Raw genomic sequence first — 23,575 nt, 5'->3', positions numbered from 1 at the left:
ACTCAGGTGCAAACCTCACTCATCCCATTTGGGCAGGTTGGTGTGTACCTGCAGTTACCTCTTCTCTACCCCTGACTCTTCTCCCACTGGCCTGGGCTCTCCTTCAACAGAAAGGAGTTACTGTGAGATCTGAACAAGTATATGTATTCTCTCTTTAGAAAGAGAGGTAAAGAGCCATAATAACATCCCATTTTATTGAGTTACTGAGGAGAAGGAGGGAAAGGATTCTAATCCTGAGACAGAAGAGCCGCATGTGACAAGAAAGGGAAATGAGAGAGAGCGACATAATAATAAGGCAGCAGAAAAGGGATCACACCATCTTCTTTCTTAACGAAGAAATAAATCCTCAACTCAAGGATGGGATTGATGCCTTAGGATTTTAGCTCTTATATTTTTCATATCCTGTAATTCTTTAGTGTATAATTCTAAACTCCATATAGTCTGTTAGCTAATGTTCTCCCATTTTGATCAGACAAAACAATTCCTCTCTAAGCCTGAAACTCAAGGACACCTTACTGTCTCAGGCCCCAAGAAATGTAAACAGAAGTGAGTTGGGGGGAGCACGCTTGGGGTAAATGACTTCATTACCTGAAGCTGTAACTGGAGGATTAACCCTGATATGCAAATAGACCAAACTTATAAAAGTATGAAAACCCTGTGACCCATTGTCCATTTTGGGTGTAGCCCCTGGGTGGGCTTTGTCTGCCCTAATGTATCTGAAGGCCCTTCAATAAATATAACTGCTTCTTATTCTCTTAATTTTGTCTAGCCTCTGTTTTTGGGTAGTCCCTCAAGGCATCAGGATCAGATCTCAGGCATCTCCCTCTGGCTTTTCCATCAACTGTCATGGTGACTGCAACCCCCAGTTCGTAATACATGGGTACCTACAATGTCTGGTGACCACATGTTACACTGTAGCTGCAGACTGGCACCAATTCTGGCACTGGTGTGAACTCCAGCACAGAAATTGCTGGAGAAGCCCTTATATAGTCATGTGAGAACTGAGTCAGGGAAGGATCAAGATTTGGTCTGGGACAGAGGCAAGGGCAGGGTGAGTAGCACCTGGGCTGTCCCCAGCAGTGCCAACCTCCCTCTGCATGCAGGGTAAGCATATGCCTGCATCCACAGCTCTGCACTCCTTTCAGGAGAGAGTTCATCACATGATTCAGCTCCAAAGCCAGACATGGCACACTTAGCATTGCCCTTGGGACTCATCTGGCTTTGCTGCCTTTCCCAGATCCTGCCTGGGTCAGGATGAAAGCTTATCCAACCCAAAACAGGGCAAATGGAATTGGCAGGGGAGATAAACCCCCAAATTAGCCAGAAGGGGATTGAAATGCATTTTTTCTGCTTGAATTCTACTTGGGGGCTGGCCTGTTTTCCCTCCATCACTTCTCATACTATCCAGAGACTCCCAGCACTGTATCATGGCCCAATTACTTTTTCAACTCCAGGATATACACAGAGAACTTAATCCTGCAGCCTTCATTAAAGCTCTGCCTCACTTCTGCGCAAGCCTAGCCTGGGCCAGGTTGAAAGAGGCAGAGGATAAGAGCACTCCTTGGAGCCCTGGGTCTGTTTCTTTAGAGAAGAGGCACTGATTCAACTGGTTTGGGTAGGCATTTAGAGCTCTTGGGCTTCCTTCTGTTATTTCCAAAGCAAACAGGCTCTCCAGACGAGATCCAGCTCAAGCCTCAATAGCCCCACAGGGATTGTCACTCGCACCTCAACCAGGAAAAACACCCATGCAGCTCCCACAAGACAGTTCTTTTTCAGTGACACCTAGGATAGAAGAAAGTCATGGGCAAGTTGGAGAGAAGCAGTGACAGATGAGGAAGCTAATTACAACTGACCTGACTAATTAATGCTGACTTTCAGATTAAAAAATCTTCACTAGTGTTCCATTTCAATTACCCAGTTGTTCCTTCCTACAGGGAAAAGGGAGCCTTGTGCAGCAGCAAGCTAGAAAGAAAAAAGGAAAGAAAGCACAAGACTAGAAGGGAGGGAAAGACAATTTCTGTAATATAGGAGATTCTCATTGACAAAATAATTAAACTTCACACTGGTTTCTCCCATGGGCAGAGCTTCAGAGCAAAGCTAGCAGTTTTATGTTCCTATTTGTATTCCTGAAATCTCCTGGAGTTTCTACTAAAGACAGCTTTAGGCCCCTTTGTTAGCTACATGAAGTTCCTGTAAGAGGGAGAGAATTAGCTTTTGTGCTTCCAAAACATCCTAAAAGCAACCAGGTCCTGCTGAAAGCTATGTCTCTGTGACACAGAGCTGCACACAGTTCTGGCCATGTAGAACAACTTGAGGGCATCATTAATGTACCACACTAAAGCAGAGCTCCACAGGGACACCGGGACACAGCACCACAGTCTTGCTTTACACTTGAATCACTGGGACTAATCCAGAATTCTAATTTTAAAACACAACCAAGAAGGGCTATCTCAGGTCCCCATTCTCCCTTATCAACACAGCTGTCACAAGTGCGTAGACTACCTTTCATGAGTTGTTAAGCAAAACAATAGGGAGAATTAGATACGATTTTCCTCTAATTGAAGGTCTGACTTTGAATCACCCAAAGCGGGCCAAGAGACACTTCAGAGACAGAATCCAAGAAGCGGGTATTTGCTTTATTTGGCAATAAAAGTGCGTGGGGGATCACTCCTCCAAACACACACTGGCACTTCCTACAACACAATATTATGGGTAAAATTCATGAATAGTCATCACATTCCTTGAGATAGGAGTGGTTATACAAATTAGTTATATAATTGTATTAGTTATACAAATGACTCAGAAGTCATTAATATCATTAGCATGTGTCACACATGGGGTATATGCTGGTGGTCTCACTAAGGAAGGCTCCTCTTCTTCCTCAGGGGTCTTTCTGATGAAGATCAGTAGTCTTCATCACAATGCACTTTTCACCTTTCTTTCTGGAGCATGCGCAGTCCTTTGTAGAATGATTCAGCGGTTTCTGTGTTGGTCTCAAGTAAATTCTTGTTCCTCTTATCTTGAGAAGATTAAGGTGAATCCTGCTTCTTAGGTTTTGTGATCAACATCTGCTGTCTCCCAATAGTTAACTGTGCTTGCATGAGTTAACTATTCATCAGTCTTATCAATCCCCTCTTTTTCTTTGGTCATTTGTAATTCTTTACAAATCTCACGTCTTGAAAGTAAGTACCCTTCTCTATCTTGCTTCTAAGTTTGTGCTTTTGCCATTGAGCATAAGCATTGCGATTCCAAGTACATAAAATTGTACAACAGTAACTACTAATGCAAACAGTAAATAACAATGCAATTATAGAAATAACTATTACGAACAATTGTTTAAGCCAGGATAAGTTGGGTAACCACACTGTAAGTTTGTCCCATACGTCTTTAAACCCCCAAGAAGTGTCATCTAAGGTGATCTGATGCAATGTTTGTGTTTTGTCCAGAATTGTCTGCAAATCTGTTTCTATGCATTTAGTTAAATCAACATAACTGCAACAGCTTGTATTTATAACTGTACATACTCCTCCCTCTTTGGCGTACAGCAAATCTAATGCAAGTCTATTCTGTATAGCCAATTGTGACATGCTCTTAATCTCGATCTGCTGTGTTCTTATGGCATCTGCAGTGGCATTCATTATGGTTTCTACAGTAGTGAAAAGATTCACTATTGATTTCTCTAGCTCACTTACTCCAAGGCTGGGTATAAACCACCTCGCAAAGCTGTGAAATCCAGTGGGTCTATCTATCAAGGGGTTTGATGTCCTTTTGATGCTGTGTATAAAAGTTCGGAGCAAACCTTGTAGTTGAGAGACAACATTAATGTGGGGAAATACTCATCCTATCGCACAGTGGCCTTGCCATCTTAAGGGTAAAACTTTATAGGCACTGTGTCCACATATCCAGTACCAGCCCTGTCCTGAGGGCACTGGCCAGCCCTTGGGCTTTGGTCCTCATCTCGTTTGATTCTTATTCTACATGTTAAACCCCCCCATAGGTCCAAAAACTTGAGCAGTTGGGGTAGCTGCCTATAAATGTTAAGCTCCCACATTTGGAATACATCTTATTTTCCTCCTGAGTTTTTGGGTATAGACTCCTCCCAGCACTGCTGCACACAGGCTACCAGTGAGGACTCATTTATTGATTCCTCAAGCTCTAATTTCCACTGAAGTTGGTCTAGGGATATGTTGACTTAATGTGAAAGGTTATTAGTACTAAGTGCAGCATGGATTTCTGTTGTATTAGGGAATGTTGTCCCAACCAAAGGAAAGCCTCTAGCAGAATTTTCGGGCAGCTGGGAACATATCCAGCAATCAGTTAGATTAAAGTTCTCAACACCACCTTTGAGCAATAGAAGGTATGTATTTTGATCCCATGCACCCGCCCCAGTTACCAATGCTACTAATATGGTCCAAATCATGTTGTGTTGATTTTTTGTATTTGAAGGCACAGAGGTCCTGTTCTTGCTTCCCACTCTGGTTTTGGCGCAGGTTTTGTCCTTGTATAATGGATCCAAGTTGGTTTTCCTTTTACTTTAATTGCTGTGTGAGTGGTCAGCAGTGTCTGATAAGGTCCTTCCCATTTTTCCTGAAGTGGATCCCCTGAAAGAGACTTAACATAAACCCAATCTCCTGGATTCACATTGTGAAAAGGTTTATCAGGTGGTGGCAGTTGACAATTAACAACTGTAGTCCACATTGATCGTAATTTTTTACCTAAATGCTTTACATAATCTATTAAGTAGCTTTGCCCTAACAGAGCCACACTGTCATTGTGAATCACATTTGTTCCATAGGGCCTTCCATACAAAATTTCAAAGGGACTTAGTTTTTCTTCAAGCCGTGGTTTTACCCTAATTCTTAGCAAAGCCATGGGCAGAGCCTGATACCAATATAAATTAGTTTCTTGACAAATTTTGGCTAATTGTTGTACTATTAAATGATTCATCTTTTCTACTTGCCCACTTGCCTGAGGCCTGTATGGTGCATGTAATTGCCAGCTTATACCCAGTAGATGACTACTCACTCCCTGCACCACCACCTGGGCTACAAAGTGTGATCACCTATCAGAATTAATTTCCCAAGGCACCCCAAATCGTGGAATAATTTCTTGTACTAAATCTTTAACAACTTCTCTAGCTTTATTTGTCCTACAAAGGAAAGCTTCTGGCCAACCTGAGGAAGTGTCTGTGAGGACTAAAAGATATCTGTATCCCCCTTTTCTAGGTAATTCAGAAAAGTCAATTTGCCACACATCCCCTGGTAAACCTCCTTTAGGGACAATCCCTGTGTTTAGCCTAACAGTGGCATTAGAGTTATTTTTAAGACAGATTTCACAAGTGGAAGTTATGTTCTCAATTATCTCCTTTAATTTTGGTGCTGTCACTTTGTCCTTTAAGTGGTTATGTAGAGCATCAACTCCCCAATGTGTCTTAGAATGTTCGCTCTGGATAAATAATTTTAACAGTTTTCTGGGTATAAGACCCTTTATTTTAGCCCACCCGTCTGTTCCCATTTGTCCCTTTTCTTCTTGTATCCAATTTAAAACATCAGTGTCGTATGGTGGGGGGTTTTCACCCATAAGGATGTTAGAAGGGATTAGAGCTAGGGCTTGGATCTGAACCCCACTAGCCACTGCCTTTGCTGTTTTGTCTGCCATAGCATTTCCCAGTTCAGGGATGGTGCTTCCCTGGGAGTGTCCTTTACAATGCATCATAGCCACTTTTAAAGGTTTTAGCACCACTTCCAGCAAGATTCAGTCCACTTCATGTAAGATTTCAGTAGCATGCTTGATTTCTTTCTTCTGTGAGGTTAATAAACCCCTTTCTTTCCAAATAGCCCCATGAGCATGTACCACCCCAAAGGCATACCTTGTATCAGTCCAAATGTTGATAGGTTTTCCTTCAGCTAATGCCGGGGCTCAAGTCAGGGCTATTACCTCAGCCTTTTGAGCAGATGTCCCCACAGGTAACGGATTTGCTTCAATGACGGCGTCTGTGGTTGTAATTGTATACCCAGCGAGCCGCTTACCATTCTTAACATAGCTGCTCCCATCAGTGAAGCAGTTGTCCGCATTTTCTAGTGGAGAGTCCTTTAGGTCCGGGCAGCTGGAGTAAACTGCCTCCATGGTTTCAATGCAGTCATGCTGTACAGACTCCTCAGTAGCTTTGCCCTGGAGGTAAGCTGCTGGATTTAAGATTTTGGATACTCACATCCTCCGATTCTGTTAGGACAGCTTGGTATTTGAGAAAGCGAGATGGGATTAACCAGTGATTTCCTTTCTGTGTGAGCACTGCTGACACTGTGTGAGAGACAAAAACAGTCATCTGCTGGCCCATTGTGAACTTGCGAACTTCCTCTATGTTCAGGATGATGACTGCCACTGCACGCAGGCAGGCGGGCCATCCTTGGCTGACCACTTCCAGCTGCTTGGAGAAATAAGCCACTGGCCTTTTGTATGGTCCCAGCTTCTGTGCCAAAAGTCCCAGCGCCAGTCCTTGTCTCTCATGTGAGAACAACAGAAAAGGTTTAGTGACATCTGGTATGCCCAGTGCTGGAGCTCGCATCAACTCACATTTCAGAGTTACAAATGCATTATTAGTCTCTGGTGTCCAGCATAGGTGAGTTCCCCCAGTTTGTTTTAGGAGTTGGTATAAAGGTTTCACAATTAGTCCATAGTTGTAGATCCACAACCTACACTATCCTGTCATCCCCAGAAAAGTTCTCAGTTCTTTGGTTGTAGCTGGCTGGGGCATTTGACAAATTGCCTCCTTCTTGTTATTTCCCAAGGCTCTCTCTCCTCCCACCAGTTCATATCCCACATATGTAACTTTTTGGAGGACTAGCTGAGTCTTTTCAGGGGAGACCCTATATCCACTTAGTCCCAGAAAATTTAAAATACTTACAGTCCAATCCTTGCAGTCTTCACAGGTCCTTGTTGCTATCAGTAGGTCATCAACGTACTGCAGGAGTGTACCTTCTCCAAGTGGTGGTGTCCAGGCTTCCAGTTCTTTGGCTATTTGATCTCCAAATATCGTGGGGCTATTTTTGAATCCTTGTGGCAATACAGTCCATGTGAGCTGACTCTTTCTCCCTGTTCTGGGGTTTTCCCATTCAAAGGAAAAAATTTCCTGACTGCTTTCAGCTAATGGCAGACAAAAGAAGGCATCCTTTAAAACTGAAAACCACACCCAGTCACTCTGTAATTTTGTAAGTGTAAGGATTGGCCACTACGGGGTGAAGTGGTTTTGTCATTGCATTTATTGCCCTTAGGTCCAGAACCAATCTGTAACTTCCATTTGGCTTTTGTACTGGTAGAATTGGGGTATTATAGGGAGACCTACACTCTCTCAACAACCCTTGATCAATAAATTTGGCAATTATTGGTTCTATTCCCACTCATGCTTCTTGTCTTAGTGGATATTGTTTAACTGACACTGGTTGTGCACCTTCCAGTAGTTCAGTAATCACCGGGGAAGCCCATTTTGATCTCCCTGGAATTTCAACATCCCATACTAGTGGGATCACTTGATCTGTTATTTCACTATCCATGGGTATTTCTCCTCTTTCAGGGAAATTTGCTAAACTTAAGGCCATAATTAATTTTTCCTCAGGAACCTGTAGTCTCATTCCTTATTCTGTAAATTCTATTTTTGCTTCTAACCAAGTTAATAGATCTCTGCCTAGCAGTGGCTTTGGTGAATTTGGAAGATATAAAAATTGATGTATTCCCATCTTTTTACCTAATGTAAATTTTAAGGGTCTTAAAAAGTAGGCTTTTTCTGTTTTCCCCGTGGCCCCAATAACTTGGACATAACCATTGCTTATAGGACTCAAAGTCTGATTCAGGACTGAGAACGTGGCTCCAGTATCTACCAAAAATTCCACCTCCCGTTCCCCTAGCCTAACTTTAACCAGCGGGTCGGCTAGGGAGGGACCAGCCAGTCCCCGTCACTCATGGTACAGCTGTGCTACAGTCACTGGTTCTGGCAGGGCTGATCATTGTGTCGTTGGAATCGCAGCACGATTCATAGGACAATTCCACTTCCAATGCCCGAGCTGGCCACATAGTAAACATTGGTTAGGGGCTGGGCATTGCTGTCTTTGCCCCCCAGGTGGAGGCCTCCTCCCACCCTTGGGGAATCTCGGTCCCCTAACCTGGGCAACCGCGACCGTAAGGGGCTGTGCTCTGTTTTTATAAACTTCCCATGCCGCTGCTAAAAGTTTCTCTAATTTCCCGTTATCTGGTTCCCTGATCTTTTGCAATTTTCTGCGTATATCTAGTGCTGACTGACCCATTAATAAGGATAGTAACTGTCACTGCCCGATTTCAGAAGCTGGATCCAGTGTAGTGTGTCTCCTCATATTATCCCTTAGCCTTTCTACAAATGAGTCTGGAGACTCAGTGGTTTCCTGGTGAATACTGAACAACAATGACCAATTAACCATTTTAGGTATAGTGTTTAGCAGTCCCAGTGTATTAATTTCCTGTATCTAACCAAAAACAGATATGTTTGTGGATCATTTGGGTCCCAATGTGGATCTTCCGTGGGGAAAATGTTATCTACATTACCGTGTAATATCCCAGTAGCTATTTGTTCCTGCACGTGTGTTCTTGCCGTGGATATTACAGCTGCTTTTTCGGTTTCAGCTAGCTCTGATAGCATTAACATCCCAATCAACATCCTGATTTCTAACAACTAATTCAAACCTCTTTGCTACCTTTTCAGGGTCTTTTCTATACATTCTGGCTGCCTCCCTCCAGGTATCTAAATCCAGAGCTGTAAATGGTGCTTTAACTTCTGTTATTCCCCCGTCTGGCCCTACCACTTTGTCTGAGCAGTGCTATAAGCTTCTTCTTTACAGGGGCCTTGCTCCTAGTTCTGGATGATATTCCTGAGCTAGCCTCACTTGTCCCTTTGTTCCCACTACCCTCCGAGGATGTTAGGGATGCTGGGGATGTTGTCCCTGATGTTAGGGTGTCACCACTGTATTTCATTAACTCCTGGCTTTCTAAGGGATCCTGGTCTCTCTCAGTTTTGAGCTTTAAACATCTCTGCCCTATATTGCATGACAAGCAACACCTCTTCATGCAGCTTTTCCCTTTTGCCTCCTTTTCTAAAAGCAGGACCATTGAATCCTGTGGTGCCAAACTGATACCACACCGTTTCTGCCACTTTGGTTTACGTCTTAAAGTAAAAAAACAATCCACGTAAAAAATTTCATCCCATCTATTCTCCCTCCTTAAAAATAGCATTAATTGTAGTAAGGTGTTATAGTTTAAAGTCCCATTTTCTGGCCACTTTTCACCATCATCTTAATTTGTATAGTGGCAACCATTGGTTACAGTATTTAATTAGGGTGGGTGTTGCAAAATGATTAGAGGATCAGGGGCATGGATCATTGATAGAATTATGGGAGCGATAAAAGAACTGTACAAGCAAAAGGCCTGCAAGCAAAAGCTAGTGTGAGAAACTGCCTGCATGAGAAAATCCCTGTGTGAGAAACAAGCCTGAGAACAAGAAAGGGAGTTTTGAGGATGTACAGCTGTGCAGATAAGATGTACTGACCAGGAGAAGGGAGGGTGAATGCTGAATTCTTTAATGATAACTCGTAGAAGCTTGCCAATGTAGTCTAATTATGTAGAAGCAGAAATGTGCTTTGATAGGTTTAAGCCACTTAAGAGTTAACAAGCTGATATACTATCTAAGTGCCTCTGGATTGCTAATAAACAGAGCTTGCTTTTATCAACCATATTGGCTGTTCTGCAATTTTTCCCCCCGCCGGAGTCCTCGGACTTTTCCAACAAGGGTGCTCTTTTTCATAGTCCCTCCAGGGACTCCTCCTAGTTCTTTCCAGTGTGCCAACACACATCCCAGTGGACTCTTCTGGGTTATTTCCTTGCTTTCTGATGATCCCATTGCCTCCTTTGTCTGTTCCTCTCTTTTCTCTCCCTCTCTTCTCTCTTTCCACACAAGCCTTCCTGCACGTCTCCTGCCACTTTTTTTTCCAAGCCTCCCAGATCCACACACTAAAGCCACAATAAACCTCTCACTTTTCTGTCACTCTCCCCTTACTTTAACATTACTTACACCCTCATTTTGGACACCACCCACTTCTTTTAGTACAATACCACTTTCTCTCACAATTAATACATGTACACAAAGCCCAAGCCTCACAACTGTTTCCATAGAATTTCAGGAGGGCAGTTAGGTGGAGCTACATTAGAAAAGGGGTTGGGTGTCTGGGTGTTCTCAATTTAATGTCTAAAATCTCTCCCCTCCAGTGATACAATCCGCCTCCATTGGGATAACAAGGTTGAACTCCAAACCAATAGTTTATATGATTTATACTCATTCACTCGCTGCCAATCACTTCGCTTTTCACTGGCCACTCCTGGCGCCGGGTTACAGAACCAGAGCTAGAGCTCCACACTCGCTTTGTGTCCGGGACACATCTCATCTGTTCTCACTCACACAGTAGCAAAACAGCGACAGACAGAACAAAAATACGATAGTGCATGACAGCGGGGTCCAACCCCTGGGGCCTCCAACCCCTTAAAGGTATCTTTCCTTTTGCCTAGGACTAATTTTGGGAGACCTAGTCTCCTCGGGACTTTCAACCCACCCTCGGGGACTCAAACCCTGGACCCATGGGAATTTCTACTCAACAAAAAAATAGCAAATACCTTAATTTGGTGCAGATGGTCCTTGTCTGCTGTCGCCGTGAGCCAGGAGACAGCTGAGCTCCCCCTGAAAATTCAGGGCCGTGGCTGGGAGGTCTGCTTACCCCTGGATCCAGCAGCCAGGCAGAGTTAGGGTCCCCTCTGGGGTGCCAGTTGAATCACCCAAACCAGGCCAAGACACACTTCAGAGACAGAGTCCAAGAAGCGGGTATTTGCTTTATTCGGTGCCGGGTGCTCCTCCAAACACACACACACTGGCACTTCCTACAACACAATATTATGGGTAAAATTCATGAATAGTCATCACATTCCTTGAGATAGGAGTGGTTATACAAATTAGTTCTCAGAAGTCATTAATATCATTAGCATATGTGTCACACATGTGTGGTATGTGCTGGTGGTCTCACTGAGGAAGGTGCCTCTTCTTCCTCAGGGGTCTTTCTGATGAAGATCAGTAGTCTTCATCACAATGCACTTTCCACCTTTCTTCTGGAGCACGCACAGTCCTTTGTAGAATGATTCAGCAGTTTCTGTGTTGGTCTCAAGTAAATTCTTATTCCTCTTATCTTGACAAGATTAAGGTGAATCCTGCTTCTTAGGTTTTGTGATCAACATCTGCTGTCTCCCAATAGTTAACTGTGCTTGCATAAATTAACTATTGATCAGTCTTATCAACTTTCACAAGTCTTGCATTCCTGGAAAAGTAAAACAGGCCATGGATACCTGACCCTGAATCTCCTATAACACTTCTCAAAACATTGACTTAATTCAGTCATGGAGCAGAACCTGCACCTGAGAATACAACACTGACAGAGCCTGTTTCAGTGGGATACGAGCCCGGAGATGCACATGCTGTTCAAAAGCACTGGTTTCATCTGATGGCTGAGCTGGCTCCACCATTATTAGTTAAGCAGGTTCACTTTTCCAGTTGCAAGCACAACACAGCAACAAGGCTTTAATCTATTTTCTTTCTGTGTGCTTTGCATTTCCCTTTCCACTTGCTTTAAATCCTTTGGTAAGATGCACAAAAACACTGTCAGACTCCAGGCACTTTGCAGATCAGAATGATATCAGAATGCTCCAGCAGCACAGAGCTGTTGGAATTACAGTGTAATGATATAAATATGTGTTTGCCGGGAAAAAAGTTCAACAAAAATATTTTAAATATATATATATACATTAAAGCTCTCCAGTCTATAATTCCACTTGCTCACAAAAAGCAAGACAATAGACAGGGCTGTATATAGGAAAGAGGATTATCTGATCACAAGCTTTATGAAATCAAGCATAGGCACATGCATCCACATCTCTTACGGAGGTGTTCCACTGCTGACTGTTCCACCCCTCTTTGGCCCTACAGGAACTTTTACACCCTGGCTAAGATAAGAGCAGCTGGAAACAGAAGGATCAATGATCTTAAGTGATTAGGTTCAATGAGCTTTTCCAACCTAAATGATTCTACCATCTCTTGACCAGCTTTCCGACTGGACAAAGGCTGCTTGGAGCACTCTCAGCATACGGCGTTGAGGATCTTCTGTGTGCACCCACCTGCTACTCCAGGCTCTGACAAACACTGATTAGATCTACTCGTAATTGCATGCCAAAAACAGTGTGGAAAGATTAGCTGCAAAATCAAGCACTCATTAGTCAAGAAATGCCAAATTCAGGGCCAACACAGAATCCTTAATTTGTCCTTCTTTTGTAAATGCTCTGCAGTGTACTTTTGCTTACAAGCCCAGTGTCCAAGGCTTCCACCAGTGCATGCGATGGATAATGCTCCCCAAACCCAGCAGTTATTTGCTCCCCTGTTGTCTCCTCATCATTCAGTGTGTGGTCTCATGCCTCATTTCCTGCACACCGCTCATGCCTGGCTCAGAGGCAGAATTATTAATTTCCACATGAGCTTTTCAACAATGCCTGTCACAACAGTCTGAGGGCTGAACAAACAGGGCTGAACTGAATCTTCTCCCAGCATCTCAGAGAAGGAGGGGGTGGTGTAGTCTGCATCTGACAGATGCTGGAGCTCAGGAGATGAAAGAAGAAGTAGACATTTTGGGTGCCTAGCTTGACACACAGGATACCAGATCTTTTTGAGGGCAAAGATAGGGGCTGTGTGCAACAAACCACAAACTCTGCTGTGTTCTGCAGGTATAATTTGAGCTGTATCATCAAACATAACCATCACTGTGCAACATAACCTTTATGCTGGTGAGGGATATCCAACCTCCCCAATGACAGCCATATTCACACCATCTACGCTACCAAAAATAAACCAATAAATTGCCCCAAAATACATGCTTTAAAGTATTGAAACTGGCACTTTTCAAAGGCAAAGGTCACAAGGATTTGCTCACATCAAACCATGCACGTTCAGTGCCCTGACATCCCGGGATTGCTGCAGAACACTTTGCTAACATGCATGTCACTGCCAAAGAAAATTAATTTCCTGATAAAATAATTTGCTCCTGGTTATTGTAACTAATGATTGTAGATGTCAGAAGCAGCTTTCTTGGTTATAATCTCACAAAACATGCCTCACAGCCCTGTGCCATATTTACTACTCAAGCTACTTGCTTGTGCTGGTGATAAGCTGTGCTGTCACTCATGCATGTGGCACTTCCAGGTTTCTGCACACAGGCACCAAGCAAGCTGAGGCTCTGATATGCTTCAGACGTTACTTACCTAACCACTACAAAAATAACTTAGATTTTGTCTGAGCCCCAGCCAGTTGCTGTTTCTAAGTAAAGGGATCGCTTCTGGCTCAGCTGGGTGCCTTTGGGTGCCTTGACAGATTTCAAAAGCACCCTGGATCCCACCTGCCAGGGGCCCAAAGGAACAAGCTTGTCAAAGGTATGTGGATTCCCACACTCCAGCACCTACCCCTAAGCACCTGTGCTCAGAGCAAAGCCTTTACAGATCATTACATATAGATGGCTGCCACAAACCAGGGCCTTGCATTACTATCCCAAGAAGTATCACTCCAGGAAGGAATGTCAGACCACAGAGGGGAATCATCAATTCCCACGCCAGTGGAATAAACTGCCATCCCCAAAGCTTGTGTGCTGCTCTTTCACAGATACACTCCAACTTCATACATCACTGTCACCCTGGAAAGGAAAGCCACATCCTGCTTGGCAGTGCCTACCAGTAATTTATTATTCTACCCTGTGCTCAGCCTCCCCAGTTTATGTTAACCACCGGGACTGATACCACTCTGCTCAGCTGCAGGATTCCCATGCAGACTCTGACCCCTCTCCCCACAGCCACCCTTTGCAGTGGGAGGAAGGACACAGACAAGGGCTGGCTGTGCAGCCTCATCCATGTGCAGTTCTCCAACAGTACCCTGCTGGTGTGCACACTGCTTCTGGGACTGATCAAAACACCCTCTCCTAAAGGCTCCTCTCCACAGTATTCACATAAGCTGCTAGTTCATTGCTGAGAAGGAGGAGGAAAACTTCTTCCTCACCCTCCATCTGAGCTGTTTCTCTCAGCAGCTCAAGCAGCAGTTTGTGCAGAGGAGGCTTTGCTGGTGGTTCTGTGGGCAGCAATATGAGAGATAAGGCAGGAATTCCAACCTGTGCTGCCAGGCCTTCTCGCCAACCACAGCACAGGCAGCTGTTTCAGCTCCACTTCTTGCCACTCCAAAGGTGGTAAAAGGTACAGTAAGGTTACAAGAAAATGTTACAAGTGCTCCACCTGAAGAGTGTACTTAGCCAGCTCTGCTCATTGTGCTCTGACCTTCCAGAAAGGGGAGGAACAGGCACAAAGTCCCATCTGCACATGTGTTGAGTCATGCAGGTCACAGTGTCTCACTCCAGGCGCTACCCATTTAGATCTAATGGATCTACAAGTCCTATTTTTCACTGCTACAATTTACTGACATCAGAAAATGCCAGATTTGGAACAGAAAGGCTGTAAGACTGTGGTGAAGACACAGCTCCCATGGTATTTCAGTAACACTGACTTTTTCAGCAGGGCTTTCCATACACCAGCATGAGAGAGGAGTGGGTGATTTGTAGCCCTCTCCCAAATGAGGGAGCAGCAGGAATACTGAAATACTTGTGCACCATTCCAGCTCCATGCACTGAGCTGAGCTTATCTGTGGCACAGACACAGCCTCCTATTTCTGAGAATGTGAGGGTGAATTTTGGGGGGAATTCATCCTGACCGTCACTACAACTGAGTGAGAATAACTGCAGCAAACCATGCTTTATAGTAACCCATGGAAAACTTACTACTGGATCAGGAGGGACTCACAAAGCAGCTTGTAGTTGGCTGGCTTTCAGGAGCCTGAAAAGTGGGATCTGAGCAGGTATGTCTTTCTTACCTCTCACACCTCTCTCTCTCTCAAACAGATGCAGTTACCTGCTCTCCTCCCATGAAAACCCAGTGCTTGTGGAATTAATCTAATTAGCACTGATATTTCATCTTCCAAGAATCAGTGAGAAATCTGGAAGAAGATCTGCAATATCCAGAGGCTGAAGAGCCTCTAGTGTCACACAGCTCACTCCTCTGGAGCAGGACCTGGGCAAGCACAAGGTTTTTCAGAACAGAAGGCAAACTTCTTGAGGGGAAGATGTGGAGACAAGACAAGCTGCCTCAGTGCCTGAGCAGCAGGTCGGCAGATCCCCTGCCAGTACAACGACTTAAAGCTTATTGCCAGCTGCACCAGCCATGCAGAAACTCACATTAAATATTACTACAGCTCAATGAGCACAGTCCTGCAGACCATTAGCAGAGGAGGGGGCAGAGTCTCAGAATAAGCAAACAGGCTTTAATGACACATTCATCTCAGAGAAAGTCCAGGATGCTTCCTAATACAAACAAGAGACACCATGAGCTGGTTCCTATTAGTCACTGTGCAAGGGAGGGAAGCATTGCTTACAACAGCTCCCAGAAGCTTCCAGTGAAGCCACGTCTCTAGGATACAGATTTAGGCCACCAGGATTGAACTGAGACAGTAGGAATGTCCCTCCTCTCTGCTCTCTTCTTCTCCCTCCCAGCACAGACCTGGAGGTCCATGATCTGAAGCAGTTCAGAAAGAGGAAAACATCACCCTTGTCTTTATTCCCCTTCTACCACCAAAGATGTAGAGATTCACAGCCACAGGAGCTGCCTGGGAGCTGCTCATGAGTGGCAATCAGCCAACCCAAAGGGACAAGAGCTGCCACCTGGCAAAGGATCAAAGCATTTCAGGCAATTGTTCCCAGTTCCTTACTGCATCCCACACTTTCAGACAGATGTTCGCAGGCTGAGATGCTACTTGTGCTATCTCTTAGGACAAAGTCCTGCAGTTAAAACACAAAAATGAAGGTAATATTTGTGGCTCTAGTTTTTCCAGCTTTCCTGGGGCAAAGCACATAATCTGCTCTGAATTGCTCTCATATTTTGGAGTTCGAGACTTCCATCCTTTCACAACATGCCTTGTTCAAAAGACTCCTGGGATTCCCCTTCACAAGCAAACACAGGCTATTTTTGCAAAGACATCTGTAAATTGATTTTCAAAGGCACTCACTCCACTGCCCTGTGTGGATGTGGAAATGTGTCTGGCCCTCTGGAAACCAGGCTTTTGGCTGAGTACAAGAGGAAAAGTCACTGTTGGCCCTTCCCAAATCAGCCAGAGAAATGGAAATGTGAACAGTACCAGGATCTGTAACATAACCAAATAAATGAGCATGTAGGCAGGTGGTGTACGTGCAGGAACGAATTTAGCTGCATGTAAGCCAAGATTTGGATCCAGAAGGAATTATCTCCCCACAACACATCAGAAATACAAGGCATTGCAAGAGGTCTGTAAAGGAAATGTCATCAAAATCTTATTTGTCTGCTACTTATAGTAGAGCTCTCTGTTTTTGGAATCTAAACAAGGCCAGATGCTTTCTTGTGCCACTTACACAAAAACCCATGCTATGAACTCTGGAGTTACTGTGAGGAAACTTGCACCAAGGAATTGGTTCCAGATAGCTGATTTACAGGAATGAAGCTTTGCTTCTTTGGCTTAAGCAGTGCCACAGGGGATGAAACATTTACCTGCTGATATATCTTGTTTCCAGTTGTCATAGGCTGGTGTTTTATAGCTCCCTATGATGCTGCAGCTTTTCTGCCATGCTCTGTGCATGCATTGACACCAGAGACAAGTATGAAATGGACCAAAGACCATCACAGACCACAGCTCAGCTGCCCACTTGCTGCCCATCTCTGAGCCCTGTGTGAAGGGACAGAGCTGAGATGCAAGAGTTAGGATGGGGAAAAAGTGAAGGGATGGCCCTGGACATAAAATTCAGTTTGGATGTGGAAAGAAATGGCTTGAAGCATATACATCAGATGTGAGACACTCCACTAAGAAGCACATCCAGAGACTGGACACTCGGAGAAGTCCAAGGCATTGACAGGTGCTCTGTGAGTCCTTAAAAAGCCCAGCCTGCAATGCCCAGAGGCTGGAAATTGCAACTGTTGGCAGGAAGCACCAGAAGGAGCAGTTTTCAGCATGGTCCAAGAGCTAGCCTGAGCTTTCAGGCAAAATAAATTTAGCTTTCAAAACAAGCTGATGTCTTTATTGTCCAGACTCCCAGTTTAACTGGAGCCCATTGTGTTACTGAGTCACTTTCATGCTCTTGTGGGCCTGTCCACCTTCCAGTTTCAACTCAGCTATAAAAATTGGCTTGGAGATTAAACCTGGTGCCTGATTTTTAGCTGGAGAGCAAGTGGGAGGGTGTGGAAGGGGGGAGGTAGAGTGAAAGAGGTGGCAGTGTAAATATGAACACAGAGGATTTGGCCAGGTTTGATTTATAAGCAGGAGTCAGGGTTGCTTTGGGCATTTCTCAAACGTTTAAAATGCCCTGTCGGGTTCTAGTTCAAATCTAAGTCTGCAGCCCCATCTTCTTCAGTAATTCATGTCCCTTGTTAAATGGAGGAACAAAGAGAGAACTTCTTGGATTCAGGGAACCAAGTGTGCTGCAAGTGCAGCAGTACCCCAAGCAGTAGAAGGGTTAGGTGTTGTTTTGTGGTTTGTTTGGGTTTTTTTTTTCCGAACTGTCTCCAAAGACTTTAATACAGCTCAAAAGCAGTTCATTCTCAGCTCCTGGATGTTACACAGAGCCAAGAAACAAGCCAACATCCCCCTAGGAGCAAATGATATATGATGCAAACTTTGTGCATCATATATCAGAGACTGCATAAACCCTTTGCAAACACCTATCAGATCCAATTCCTTATTCCTCTAGGGAAATAGGTAGAATTATATGCAAGTTCACAAATTAATTAAGCAAGGTTCCACAGTTGAGCTTCAGCTCTGATGGAATTCAGCTATTACTTTTGCTGACTTTCACAGAAGCTAAATACAGACAAAGCAAGTTACAGCTAACATCATTCAGCTTTAGTTGCCATCTGAGAAGCAGCAGTCGTACCTACAACTCCATTTAACAGACAGTGACAGTGACACAGAGACCCTGTGACTTGCTAGCCCAACATCAGCCAAGTGAGCTCAGAGTAAAACTAGAGATCTCCAGGAATCCTCCTCTTTGTTCAAGTCAAAGAGATTTCTGCTATGCAAAAGTAAGATGGAAAGAAAGTCTGTGGCAGCATGAAACAGGATGCCCTGAAGCCCAAATAAGCTTATCCATGTAGTTAGCTTAGCAGGTAGATCTCAGATAACATTCCCAGTAACAAATCCAAAGTGACTTCACCGACATGACTGCAAGTGAGACGCAGCTGCAGAACCAGGCCCCAGAAGCAACAATATCCACACCTTCAAGTCCAGGCAGAAGAATGACACTCACCCCTGACTCTCCCCCCATAAAGCAGCCAAGCAGTCAAGACCAAGCAGTAGTTCAAGAATCAGATGACTGCCAGTGTGTCTTTCAACCCCTCTAAACCCCTCTAAGCCTCTCCCCTTTCTCCACTATTTATGTAACATGAACTGCCTTCTATTCAGGAGGAGCTGTTCTGTGTTAACAGAGCTTGGCAAAGATCAGGAAGTAACTCTGCCAGCTTTCAAGCCTGCTGCCTTAAGGCAGATGGCAGGGAAAGTATCCCAGCCTTGTCCCCCAAACCACTTCTCCCAACAAGCAGAGAGAACTCAAAAACAGGAAAAAAGGGTGAGGTATCTGTGAAGCCCTAATTTCAGTGCAGGAGACAGCCTGTCTCTGGGGTGCCGTGCTCTGCCGTGGGTGTGCAAAAGCCTGTGGCACTGCCAGAATCTGGAGGCTCAGAACAAAGGCACAGGTTACAGCACAAGTTTTATATTTTACAACCAGAAGGAGGAGATGCCCTGCCCCTCCAAGCTGATGATGCTGCTGCCATCATGAAAAAAATCAGCACTGCTAGTGGCTGTGCTGAACTGAACCTTTATGGGAAAGTAAATCCCTCTGGAGTAGCTGGAAGGACAGGATTCCCAGGTGCTACAGACCCATAGCTGAAAACAAGAGGTGCAGCTGAAGAGCATCCTCTGGTTCCCACCAGCAAAACTGCTCTGCCATTCGCACATCAGGTCTTCCAGGAGCAGTTGCAGTCCCTGGGGGTTCAATTCACCCCAGGAAGGCAGATCACACTCAGCTACTGGCAGAGCAGGCACAAGTGGACTCCTGAGCTGTGAAAGCCTAAGTGTCCAGTGCTGGTAGGATCCCTATCACAGGCAATTGTCTTGTTCTTGCAGAAGGAGGGCACCATCCTTGGCTCTAAGCAACCAAAATTAAACCTTTGAAGCTTTTTTGGCCAATTTTTTTCTGTCTGTATTTTCTGTTAGTGGTGTGGCACTCCAGTTATTAATCTTTTCTGGTTTTCAATGCTATAAAAGTGTGACTCAACAACCGTGCTGAGACCTCAGAAATCTTCCTTTAGGTGCTGCAGAGGACGGTTAATGACAGTATAACAGGCAAGAGATTCGTAAATAACATTCAGCTGGGTGCTAATTCGGACAGTTGTTGTAGCTCATGCCTGAAGCACACTGCCATCAATGGGACAATTTACAAACTTACACATAGTTAAGCTTTGCTGAAACATATCCCGGACAGGGGTCAATGGGAAGTCTTTTGCTGACTTCACCTAGAGCTGGATTAAGCACTTAACTCTTGCACTGTCTCCTCCATACTCCTGAATTATTCATTAAGGGCCAGACACTGCAATCCATACTCACACTGCGCTTAATCTGTCCTTTAAATTGACTTGCATTAGTCTGAGTCACAGGCACCACAGCACCTTCCTCTTTAACGGTCTCACTGAATGCAGCAGAGCTATTCACGAAATGAGGTGCTGCTCTAAAAGAGGAGAAGAGGCAGGATCCAGCCCTTAGCAAAGGCACTGGTAAGGGCAGACCTGAGAGAAAATTCACCCTGGTAAAGCTACAACAAGATGAATGAACCCAGGTAAATCTGTGTGAAATCAATCATTTAAAGAGATAGCCTGTTCTGCGGTATCACGGGGGGAGATTAAGGGAGTTCTAGAAACTAGTATTTCATTGCTCAACTTCATCACGAGGTCTGAAAACACTTTCCCGGGCCCCTGGCCACACACTCACAGAGCCGAACGACAGTTTTCACACACACCTTGTGAGGACTGCTTATCTCTAGAGAGAGAGAAACGGCGAGGTGTGTGGGAAGGAAGAAGGCAAAGGACAACTGCTCCTCTTGACTGGCACAAAAGCAATAAGAAGTGCACAGGACTGCTGTCGCCGAGGAGGTAAGAAGCACTGAGACTTAGTAGAAACTCCTTCCTCTGCCAAGCTCACAACTCCCAGTAACCAGGCCCTCAGGCCACACTACTTGCTCTGATCCTGAAATCCCCTCCAGCTGTTCAAACCGCAGATAAACTCGCATCACAGGAGAGCCGATTACCTGCACCTTTCACCACTAAGCCCAAATCTATAGTCTGATACCTCTAAACAAACAATGGATTAAAAAAATAAGCCAATCAAGTAAGTAAAAGGAGAAATCTTTTGCACTACATTGAGAAATATAACGGGATTTGATTTTTTAGAATGAACTAACCTGTTCAGTTCTCATTTATGTCAGTGCTTGGTAAAATTAGAGGATTAAACCAATTGTATGCTAAATACTTCGTGCTGAAGAGAGTCCTGCCAGGATTTACTGCATGTTGGCATGCACAGAGACCACAGCAGCATCATCCAGAGACCCCCTGGGACTCACAGAAGGACCCGATCAAACTTAAGAAATAAAAATCATAGTTTATCCAGATTTTCCATATGCACCAGGGTATGAACTTCTATCCCGCTCCAGTTTCACTCAAGCTTACTTATTAAGTACTTGTAACCAACAGGCAAGTCTTTGTATAAGCAGCACTTATCTCGGAGCACTGGTACCACAAGAGGATTTCAGATGTGCTGTGGCTTTTTTGGATGCAAAATGTTAACACCGTGTGCATACACTCTCCCTGTGCCAAATCAAAATGCACCCATCCTATCACTGTCATGTGATTTGATTACATACATACACACCACAGCTACCCCATAAACTCCTGCAAAATACAGCTTGTTAATAACACTTCATTTGCAGTTCAGAAATGACAGATACGGAAGGGGCCAGAGTTCTCCTGTAACTTAACTGCTTCTGCTGTTGGTCTGACAAAGGCATTTGCGATGTTTTATTCATTAACACTGAAAAAGTACAAGATCTTGGGAGGCACAGCCAAGGACACTATTGAGAGAATTTTTAGCACCTAGCAAACACATTTTCCCCAAATATATGAAAACTAACAGCAATTTCACCCGTGTGAAATCCCTCATTTATGCGCCCCCAAATTACATTGTCACCTTGATTCACTGTAAGTGCCTTATTCTATGGTAAGGAGGCTATCAACAAGGGCATTTGTCAAGATAGCTAAAAGCACTACACTATAGTGAGTGAGGGAAATCTGAATAGAGTATCAGTGACTTCAGCTCGCGTTTGGGGTTGTGATTTGGGTTTTTTTCCTACCCCTGAGGATGAATTTGCCCTGTACATTGCAGAAACGGAATCACAGTCGTCATCACCATGGGCAATTGGAGATTGGATGATGCTGATCCTTCTTCTCAAATGCCAGTCCGGTTCTCACACATTACACTGTTACACACTGCTCTGGGCCATTGGTCCCTTAGCTTTCCCCTTGTGCCTCTAGGTGAAAGGGACACAAATGCTGAAGGGTAGTTTCCCCTTGAATCATTTTCCTATTAGACAAGCATTCTCTCTCTGTAGAGGAGTATCTTTCCCATGGGAATACTGCAGGTATTCACAGGGGCAGCAGGAAGAAAGGAAGAATGGATCTTTTATCATATTAAATTTTTCCATTCCATCTTCATTGTCTTTTTCACTAGCTCAGTTCTGTTTTATTCCAGGTTTAGGGAATCAAGCTATAAGGCTCTAAAGGGTAAAGAGACTAGCTTGATGAGTCTAACCTCTCAAGATGCATCCAGGGTGATAAAAGAAGTGTAGCTATTGAAATATCTCCCTTCAAGTTGTTGTGTTGCTAGGTTTCCATTTCGATACACAGTCTAAAAGAGCAATTAAAGGAAGCTGATGCTGTGGATTATATCTTTATCAACACTTTACAAGGTTATTGATGAGAAAGAGGGAAAAATATTGTCCCCAAGCAAAGATGTTCTGATGAGAACAGACAGCTAGTTTCAAAAGTTTACACAAATTTTCATGGGGAAATTTTTTTAAAAGCCTGAGTTTCTAGGGTAGCAGATTTTATGTGTATCAGGATGTGGCTTTGTGAGCAAAAAGTCTGTGTGTTTATTCTGTCATTTGAATTGTGAAAGTACTTCTCTTCCAAAGCTCAAGTCCTCACCCCACTTAACTAGAGTGTCTTGCCACAGCAGACAAGGGCATGCATCAGCCTTATTTTAAAGGAACTTATTTGTTTGTGTATTACATTAAACCCTAGCAGACTCTGCACAGCTGTCAAAATACTATTCTAATAATTGCATAAGTGAAGGTTGTTAACCAGCATGCTGTTATGCCTGTGCACAAAACAAAGGTGCAAGTGACACAGGAGGCAGCAGCAAGGCAGCTGCAAGGTCCCACACATGCCTGAAGGACCGGCCACTTCCAGCTTACTCTGTCTGGCCTGGAATTTTTCAGTTGCACTCAGCTCCCAGTCTCTCAAGTGCTCTTAAATACTTGGGCAGTAGCAACCAGCCTCACTCTTTTGGCTTGGTCACCACATCACCAAGGAAAAAACAGAAGAGGTCCTCTTCTCCAGGACAGCAGCTGTTTTACTGGCACATCTTTGGAGACCACCTGAATGGCAAGAGCCCAGGACCAAGCTGAGTTGGGACTGTTGCTAAGCAATGAAATGTCCTTATTAAGTGGTGCGGTGTTTTTAGACAGGAAGAGTCCATTTCTGCACAAGATGGTATAAAACAGGAAAGTTACCTTACATGTACTAGGTACATGATGCTCTTTATATCTTTTGGACATACGGCAGATGAGGATTCTGCCTGGCTGAACCTGCTAACACAACTGAGTACGGCGAATACCCCACTGACTCTGCTCCTTCTCAGGGAGGCCGACCAAGCCTCCGTGAAGCCGGGGACACAAAGCTGCTCAGTTCTGGCGCCCAACTTTTCCCCCAGGAGAACAGCCCTGCTGCAGGCGCAGCTCAATCAGCTTATTATAGGGGCAGCCTCCTGGGAAACGCTCTCCCTGTGCATATTCATGAACTATCCAGAGCTTCCAGGGAGAGTTGGCTAAACACACAACTGAGGGATTTAGCTGTTGGGATTCCCAGGGGGAAAGAAAAAAGGAAGGGGGGGGAGGGAGGGGAGGGAGCGAATGGAAGTGGAGGGCTAAAAAAAAAAAAAAAAAAAAAAGGAAGAAAAAAAAAGCGCGGTTGCAAGCGGTGTTGTCCCTGGGCACTGCGGGACCTGAAAGCCCGACCGACCCACCGGGCCACCCAC

The 23,575-nt window shown here is 44.5% G+C and overlaps 1 protein-coding gene across 1 annotated transcript in view; it reads right to left on the bottom strand.

Moving 5' to 3' along the window:
- DISP3 (dispatched RND transporter family member 3) overlaps window positions 1-23,575 on the bottom strand; it is a 47,185-nt gene that overhangs the window by 23,301 nt on the left and 309 nt on the right. The gene's annotated exons all lie outside the window — the stretch shown is intronic.

Source organism: Aphelocoma coerulescens, chromosome 21 (assembly GCF_041296385.1).
Source record: "Aphelocoma coerulescens isolate FSJ_1873_10779 chromosome 21, UR_Acoe_1.0, whole genome shotgun sequence".
In the NCBI taxonomy this organism is placed as follows: domain Eukaryota; kingdom Metazoa; phylum Chordata; class Aves; order Passeriformes; family Corvidae; genus Aphelocoma; species Aphelocoma coerulescens.
The sequence above is the reverse complement of the archived record's forward strand: the minus strand, read 5'-3'. Positions and strand labels throughout refer to the sequence as shown.